General features: G+C 40.6%; 1 protein-coding gene across 1 annotated transcript in view; it reads left to right on the forward strand.

Moving 5' to 3' along the window:
- Window positions 1-6,452, forward strand: part of JAKMIP2 (janus kinase and microtubule interacting protein 2) — a 139,672-nt gene extending 133,220 nt beyond the window's left edge. The window contains exon 22 of the mRNA XM_006124528.4: window positions 672-6,452. The gene's annotated coding sequence lies outside the window, so the exon portion shown is untranslated. The remainder of the gene's footprint in view (window positions 1-671) is intronic.
- The last annotated feature ends 1,908 nt before the right edge of the window (window positions 6,453-8,360 follow it).

Consider the following 8,360-nt stretch of genomic DNA (forward strand, 5'->3'; position numbering starts at 1 on the left):
CCTAGTTGAGAGAGATTGGGAGGGAAAGGTGGGTATGCACAAGGAAATTCAGTTTGCATTGATTTTGCACTTTGTGAATTTTACTCTGTTTCAGAATTTAAAATTCTGAAAATCCAGAGCAAAACTCAGAAAACAAATACCAAGTTTTTCCTGGTTTTAGCAAAGCCCATAATCCTTTCCCATCAGGAATTTATATGGTAGATGGACTCAAAACTCAGCCCCAAATTTGGTCCTGACTCATCCAAAACACTGTCCAAGTTCATCTTGGACCTTCGTGAACAAAGGCGTTTTTTGGGGAGAGAGAAGTCAGGGTTCCTGAAACTAGGAGAGTTCCAGCTGCTTCCATGTCTCTTTCCTCCTGGAAGTTTTATACAGCTTTGGTAGAGAGACCTGATTTAAGTTCTGCCCCACTGAAATCAACAGTGCAACTTTTCCATTGACTTCTAGGGTGTAGATTAAGACGTTAGTTTCTAAATTGTTGCCTTTATCAGCAGAAGGATGTAGCTTGCCGTGTTGAGAGGAATACCATGTGTTAAATTATTGACTAAATCCTTTCCAACAACAGAAAATCTCCAAAACCCTGTGCATGGGCAAGAGGGAGGGAGTGATGGACCGATAGATCCAGTCTCTCCATTTAGCTAATATAGATGTTTTTCTTTTCTATTTTGTAGAGTGCCAGACTACACAGATAAGTCCTTAGAAAGGCAAATGCTTCCAAACCCGTGAAGAAGAGAACATTGTTTACACCGATTAAAAAAAAAAAAAACCCACAACCTGTAGTCAAGACTACATTCACCATGTATTTTAAAGCCATTATTCAAGATTTGTTACTTGACAGTTCCTGTCTAAAGCTACAATATATGCTGCATTTAATGAAGTTCTATATGTCAAACTAAGAAAAAAAAAGAGGGGGAGAAGCAAACTGAGAACATATAAAAATGTTTAAGCAGAATCAGCAGATGAAGTAAAAATGGGCCTTAGGCATGGAACCAAAGTTACAACAGAACAATCTATCCCTGCTGTGCAGGGGGATCGTATTAAAATGTAACAATGACACCCAATGGAAAAAATCATATTAAAGGGACAAAGCAGGAGAAATGCTTTTCAAAACTGCGAGGGGATATTGACAAAAAAATATTCAATTTGAATCATCCGGCTTCCTTTCTACAGGGATTCTCTTTCTCTTTTTGGTTTTAAACTCAGGAACAATGACAGCTGCAATGTGAACAAGAGGAAAAACGTGCTGTTTGGTTTCATAATGGGCGGAACTAAGCATTGTGCCGTGCCTGGTGGGGATGTTAACATACCACCCACTAGCATGGCAGTGGAAGGGAAGAATGTGGGTGATGGACCTGATGAAGATTTCTGACAATGCTGTAGCCTTATCTTCCTTCACAATCCCTCTACTGAGAACAACATGTACATTGTTAGATGCTTTTCTTACATTGTAAAGACTGATACCCTGAAGAAATGACTACATCTGATTTCATACTACTTTTAATAATGTAGCTAGGATCACTGGAATGAGGCTGAGGAAAGAAATAATGTGTCAAGGGAGGGTGGGAAGAAATGCCAATGATCCCACAAAACATTGATTTCCAAGCTCGTCTAAAATTGTACGCTAATGAACCTGTGAAACAGTTACAAATATTTTGGTTTTGTTTGTCAAAGTAATTTTGTCATCCAGTTTTCTCATAAATGGTGCATGAACCAAAAATAGGTGATAGTTGGGAAAAAGCATCTTTATTAAACACAGGACAAATGAATCACTTGCCATTTGTCACAATTAAGAACAGATAGAAGCAGCTTGCCTTGTAATGCAACACCCTGTTACAATGCACAGGACCAGATCTTACCACCCTCAGGGTGTGTCTACACTGTACCATCCTTATAGCCGCATGAAGAGTACCTACACTGCATACCCCCTTAGCACAAGGTAAATAGCAGTGTAAGTGAGGCATGGCTTATGTAATCTAGGGCACGTCTACACTATGCGGAAGATTGATGCTGCTGTGGTCAATCTTCTGGGGTTCAGGTTAGCGGGTTTAGTACAGAACCACTAGATCAAACTCAAAGGATGCCCCTGTCGGCACCAGTACTCCTGCTCCTCACGAGGAGTAAGGGAAGTTGATGGGAGCTCCCATTGATCTTCCACTGTATAGACGGCAAGGAAATGTGATGTAAGATATGTCAGCTCCAGCTACATAATTTACATATCTGGTATTGCGTATCTTACTTCGACCTTCCCATGTTGCGTAGACCAGGCCCTACATAGCTCTCTGCGCACCCCAGCCGTGTCTCCATGTCTATGCTACTATTTTTAGCAATGTAGTGTCCTGCTCCAGAGTCTTTCCCTGATGCAGAAAGGAAAGGCTCTGGAGGGGAGAAACAACAGGGGAAGGTTCCTGCAGCTCCCAGTTGTGGGGAGAAGCTCCAGCAGCAGAGAGCAGAGTAGTGTGCATACTTTTCACTGAGGCATACACCTATACAAACTTCGCACACTACCCCAGTGAGTGTGCTGTGTAGGCAAAACCTTATTTAGGTAAGCAGATCTTACACACGCATGTAGTCCTAGTCATGTGGCCAAACCTTAAAAATAGAACATTTGCAACTTTTGAGTTCTATTCCCTACTCTGTTCCTGGCCTACCATGTGATTTGGATAACTCATTTCATGCCTCTGTGTCCATTCCCCTACTTCCTTTATCTTGTCTATTTCAATTGGAAGAAATATCTCGTATTATGTTTTTGTATTGTGCCAACATAATTTGGGCCTTGACTGTGGCTGGGGACTTCAGATGCTATTGTAATACAAAAATATAAGGACCAGCGCACAATCTGTGCATTAATGAGGCCTTCAAAATAAGTCTTAATTTGGTCTTAAATAATAACTTATATAGCACTTTGGATCAGTAGATCTCTAGCGCTATGTCTATGCCACCAGATTATTTTAAAATAACTTATTTTGAAATAATAACTCCTGAAATAACTATTTTGAAATAAGCTTATTCCTCTTCACAAGCAGGAGTTATTATTTCAAAATAACAAGCCCTGTATTTTGAAATAACAGGCTTGGTTGTGTGGATGCTTTCCTTGTTATTTTGAAATAAGGGGAGTAACATGCCCTAATCACTTTACAAAATATGTAAATATCATTATCAATCCCATTTTGCAAATGGGGAAACTGAGGCACAGATCCATCAAGTGACTTGCCCCAAGTCATCCTGCAGGCCACTAGCAGAGTTAGGAAGTCCAGAGTCTCACTCTACTGTTCTATCCACTTGGCCAAGTTGCACAGGTCTTGTGGACTTCTGCAACATGTAAATTTCATAGGGAATTTCAGGTACTCAGCATTTCCCAGGGTTTACTCTGCTTGGGCTGCTCACATGTGTAAGGACTGTTCATTCACGTAATTGCAATATTGTATTCCATTCTACTATTGGGGGTTCATTCATTTCCGGCATGGCAGATTGCACACTATTTGGGAATAGCTTCTTAAGCTAATTTAAAGTACAAAACCATCTCATCTTTGTAAACATTCTATTTTAGCAAAGGGGTCTGTTGAATACCTTTTGGGAATATGTTTGTAGCAGGTCAGTAGATGGACATGTTGGGGAGAAAAATGCAATTTCACAGCATGCTCTTTGTTCAGAGGAAGCACCAGAGTAGACAAGTCTATGCAGTAGGTTTGCTTAAACTACCACATGTGCTTTCCATAGATGCTGCTAGCAGACAGTATTGTAGCTCTGGAGTCAGAACAATTGAAAGCCCTCTACACATTTATGTGCTGTTTTTACTACTGTACAACCTTTAACAAACCTTCTCTGTTACAAAAACCCATTTTCTCTCTGATTCTGTTTCTTCTGAGGCAACACAAGTGAATTTCATACTCATTCATCACACAGAATCTGTCTGCACTACAATGAAAACTTGCAACTGACTCATGCGACTGACTCACGCCAGGTTGTGGGGCCTGGGCTACTAGTTTGTTCAACTGCACTGTAGATATTTGGGTTCAGGCTCTAGGACTCAAGGTCAAAGCATCCCTGAGGCTGCAGACTAAACCCAAACATCTACACCACAATTAAACAGTCCTCTGGCTGGAGTTAGTGGGCACAGACCAACTGCAGGTTTCTAATTGCAGCACAGACATACTCAAAGTGTCCTGTGAAAACTGAGGCCAGACATTATTTGCCAACAGAAATAACAGGCTTCAATTGAAAATGGCAAATTTTGGGCTGGATCCCATCCAATCTCATTCAGGTGAATAGTCTGAGTTAATTTAATGGGCCTGCTCACATGAGTAAGATCTATCTGATTCTGCTCTGTATTTTGTGATGTTGAATTAATTCATGAAAACACATGACCTTGGTTTTCTACAAAATGATTTTTGTCTCAGCCTAGACCATTTGGTTTCTGCCAATCAAAGCAAGGATTTGTAAAGCAGAGAAAAATGTCAGCTTTCGGAATAAATCTTTGGGACAGACTTCTCTATTTAGAACTTCTGAAATATACTGTACTTCCCAATTACTCTTTGGCTCCCTTTTGTACTCAGAAACTCATCGGCTGTGTCTAGACTGGCAAGTTTTTCCGCAAAAGCAAACGCTTTTGCGCAAAAACTTTCCAGCTGTCTACACTGGCCACTTGATTTTGCGCAAAAGCACTTACGTTCTACTGTCCGAAATCAGTGCTTGCGCAAATGCTTTGACGGTCCCAATAGGGAAAAGCCCTTTTCCAGAAATGTTTTTGCTCAAGAGGGCCAGCGTAGACAGCTAAAAATTGTTTTGCACAAAAAAGCCCCGATGGCAAAAATGGCGATCGGGGCTTTCTTGCGCAAAGCTGCATCTAGATGGGCACAGACGCTTTTCTGCAAAAAGTGCTTTTGTGGAAAAGCGTCCGTGCCAATCTAGACGCTCTTTTCCGCAAATGCTTTTAACGGAAAAACTTTTCCGTTAAAAGCATTTGTGGAAAATCATGCCAGTCTAGACATAGCCAACTTGTTTCAATGTTGTCTCCAACTAGTATGTCTCATCCCTTACTCCTATATTGTCAGAGGTGACAGGTGCAACATCGATCAGTCATTTTCCTCTTTCACCATATAAATGAAATTATGCGACCCTTGGAGGATAATACAGTTTAAGCTCAACAAATAGAGCATTTTTAAACAATTTAAATGACTCTTGCACACTCAGCTCGAGAACATAGATACCTAACAGTAAGACCAAGCAAGGTGCTGAGTGCTCCTACATCCTGTCCTGGAGATTCTGAGCATCCTTATAAAAAGTTACTGCAGATTACTACCATATTAGTTATTGCAGTATCACTATTGTATGCTGTAGTGTTGGGACCATTACAGCACCATGCCCTGGTACATCTTTTTATAAGGGCATGTTGCAGGATTGAGCCCTGAACACCAATTCTGCATATGTTATTGCCAGATTAAAATTTGTTTTATGGTATATGCACATAAGAAATTCAGGAGCAAATTTATAGGCAGGAGTGGGAACGCCTTTGACAATGCAGTGCAATTGGCATTTCCATGTGAACTGCAGCAAATTCAGACCCATCTGAGCACACTCGTTGGAGGTTCACATGTCCCTTACCCTGCCTATGATGCAATCCATGCAGATGTCATTTATTCATTTACCATGAATAAAATTATGATCTGTTCCCGGATATTACCATGTATTTGTTATCTACATGTATGTAGCTTCCAGTTAACACATTGTCTCTGTTTGAAATGCTCATGACTAAATGGATCAAATTCTGTCTTTCAACAGGTGCAACTGCATTGAGTTCAGCTGGGTCAAAAAGATTTCATGGGCCTGACATCACACTAATACAAGGGGGCTACATCTAGACTGGCATGATTTTCCGCAAATGCTTTTAACGGAAAAGTTTTTGCGTTAAAAGCATTTGCGGAAAAGAGTGTTTAGATTGGCATGGATGCTTTTGCGCAAAAACACTTTTTGTGGAAAAGCGTCTGTGCCAATCTAGACGCAGTTTTGTGCAAGAAAACCCCGATCGCCGTTTTCACCATCGGGGTTTTTTTGCGCAAAAGAGTTTTTGGCTGTCTACACTAGCCCTCTTGCACAAAAGCATTTGAGCAAGAGGGCTTTTTACCAAGCGGGAGCAGCATAGTATTTGCGCAAGAACACTGACAATCTTACATTAGATCGTCAGTGTTCTTGCGCAAATTCAAGCGGCCAGTGTAGACAGCTGGCAAGTTTTTCTGCAAAAGCAAGTGCTTTTGCGGAAAAACTTGTCAGTCTAGACGCAGCCCCAGTGTTTAGGGACCAGTTTTGCTCCCACTGAATTCAGTGGCCACACTGCCAGTCTACATCTACCCTACAAGTTTTCTTGGCAAAAAATATGCCAAAGAGGGACTCATTTGCATGAGTTGTGATCTCATTTGCATATTTTCTGCCAAGCTATTTTTGCACTGGGGTTTTTGCGCAAAAACAAGCAGTGTAGACATTTTCGTTTTGCGCAAAACCCCCTTTTTCCAAATCTTGAAGAAAAAGGGGGTTTTGCTCAAAAAGAAAAGATCCACACTGCTTGTTTTTGCACAAAAACCCCAGTGCAAAAATGGATTGGCAGAAAATATGCAAATGAGATTGCAACTCATGCAGATGAGTCCCTCATTAGCATATTTTTTGCCAAGAAAACTCGTAGTGTAGACATAGCCACACTGGCTGCACTGTGCCTGGGTTCAGACATTATAATAGTTGATCTGGAGATCAATTCAGACAGAATTTCCTAGCACTTGAAACCTACTGTGAAAGCTTATGTATTCCAAGACTGTTGTGGTTATTACATGCTACATGTGTGCATGCTTATACACAGACACACATACACACACACACACTCCATCCTTTTTGCTAGGGCTCTAGAGATGGGCCAGGTAATCCACAGTTACCTGTATGTGGATTGAGAAAGACCTACAAGCTACCATTTGCAGTAGATTGCTGGATTTCCTCCAGACACTTGAAAAATAAAAATATTTACCCCTCTTCAGAGTAATACAAACCGTGCCTAATACATGCCCATTGACATCAACTGTACAAACTTTCTACATTCAGCTAGATCAAAATGAGTTCACTTTTATATATATATATATAAATATATATATACACACGCACACTGTACATATATATATATCCCCAATGTATATAGCTGAATGTTGTTATAGATAACAAAAGTATACTTCCTGTACTAGAAAAGAGGAATCGGGCCAATGGTTGTTTGGATAACATGGCTGATTAAACTCCTCATGGTTTAATTTTGCATCTCATTGGCAATTAGTAGCTTCTTTATGACCACTGTTCTGCAGCATTTTTCTTGCTCTCTCCATATTGTTCCTGAAGTTCACTGAGGCAAATAATTGAGACGCCTCCCTCAAATTGGCCTTGTACAGCAGTACATGAATGACGAAGATGGGCTTTCCAAAGAGCAATAGGTGATCCCTCACCGTGCAGCAGTATTAGTATCAGCATGGGTCCTAGTTCCAAGCTCTCCTTTTGAAATTCTTACAAGACATACTACTAAGCTTTCCAATCTCTCATCCAAAACTCAGTGGAAATATCCTCTGAACCACCAAAGCTTACAATTCTATATTATCCTATGTGGACTGAATTGGTCAGGCCTTCACTTTCACTGAGACTACTTTCAATAAACTGCCTCAATCTTTGGCAACCCAACAGGGTTTATTTTCTCCTTTGCATCAGCACCTGTACATATTTTGCTCCTGTTTTGGTGTCTATTCCAGAAGAAAACTGTAAATGAATTGGCAGAATGACCCTTTGATAAACTCTGTACATGTATATGTACTATATGTATTAACGTGTAGATGAGAATCCTTATTGTATGTAAAGTTTTATGAATGGTTATTTTTTAATTTATGTATTTAATATAGGATTCAATGACCTCTGGTGTTTTAGTTTGTACAAAAAATAAAACAGCAGCATTTTTTAAAACCTGAGTTTACATTCACTGATATGTTCAGAGACTATCTGGAATCTGTGTGAAGTGATATATTGTGCTGACAGGATCCTCAAGGCTGTGTCTACACTGGGCCACTTATTCCGGAAAATCAGCTGCTTTTCCGGAATAAGCTGCGAGCTGTCTACACTGGCCCTTGAATCTCCAGAAAAGCAACGATGCTCTACTGTACAAAATCAGCTGCTATTCGGGAAAAACTATTCTGCTCCCACTCGGGCATAAGTCCTTATCCCGGAACACTGTTCCGGAAAAGGGCCAGTGTAGACAGCCCAGTAGTCTTTTCCGGAAAAAAGCCCCGAACGCGAAAATGGCGATCGGGGCTCTTTTCCGGAAAAGCGCGTCTACATTGGCCACAGATGCT

The sequence above is a fragment of the Pelodiscus sinensis genome, chromosome 17, assembly GCF_049634645.1.
Source record: "Pelodiscus sinensis isolate JC-2024 chromosome 17, ASM4963464v1, whole genome shotgun sequence".
Taxonomy (NCBI): Eukaryota; Metazoa; Chordata; order Testudines; family Trionychidae; genus Pelodiscus; species Pelodiscus sinensis.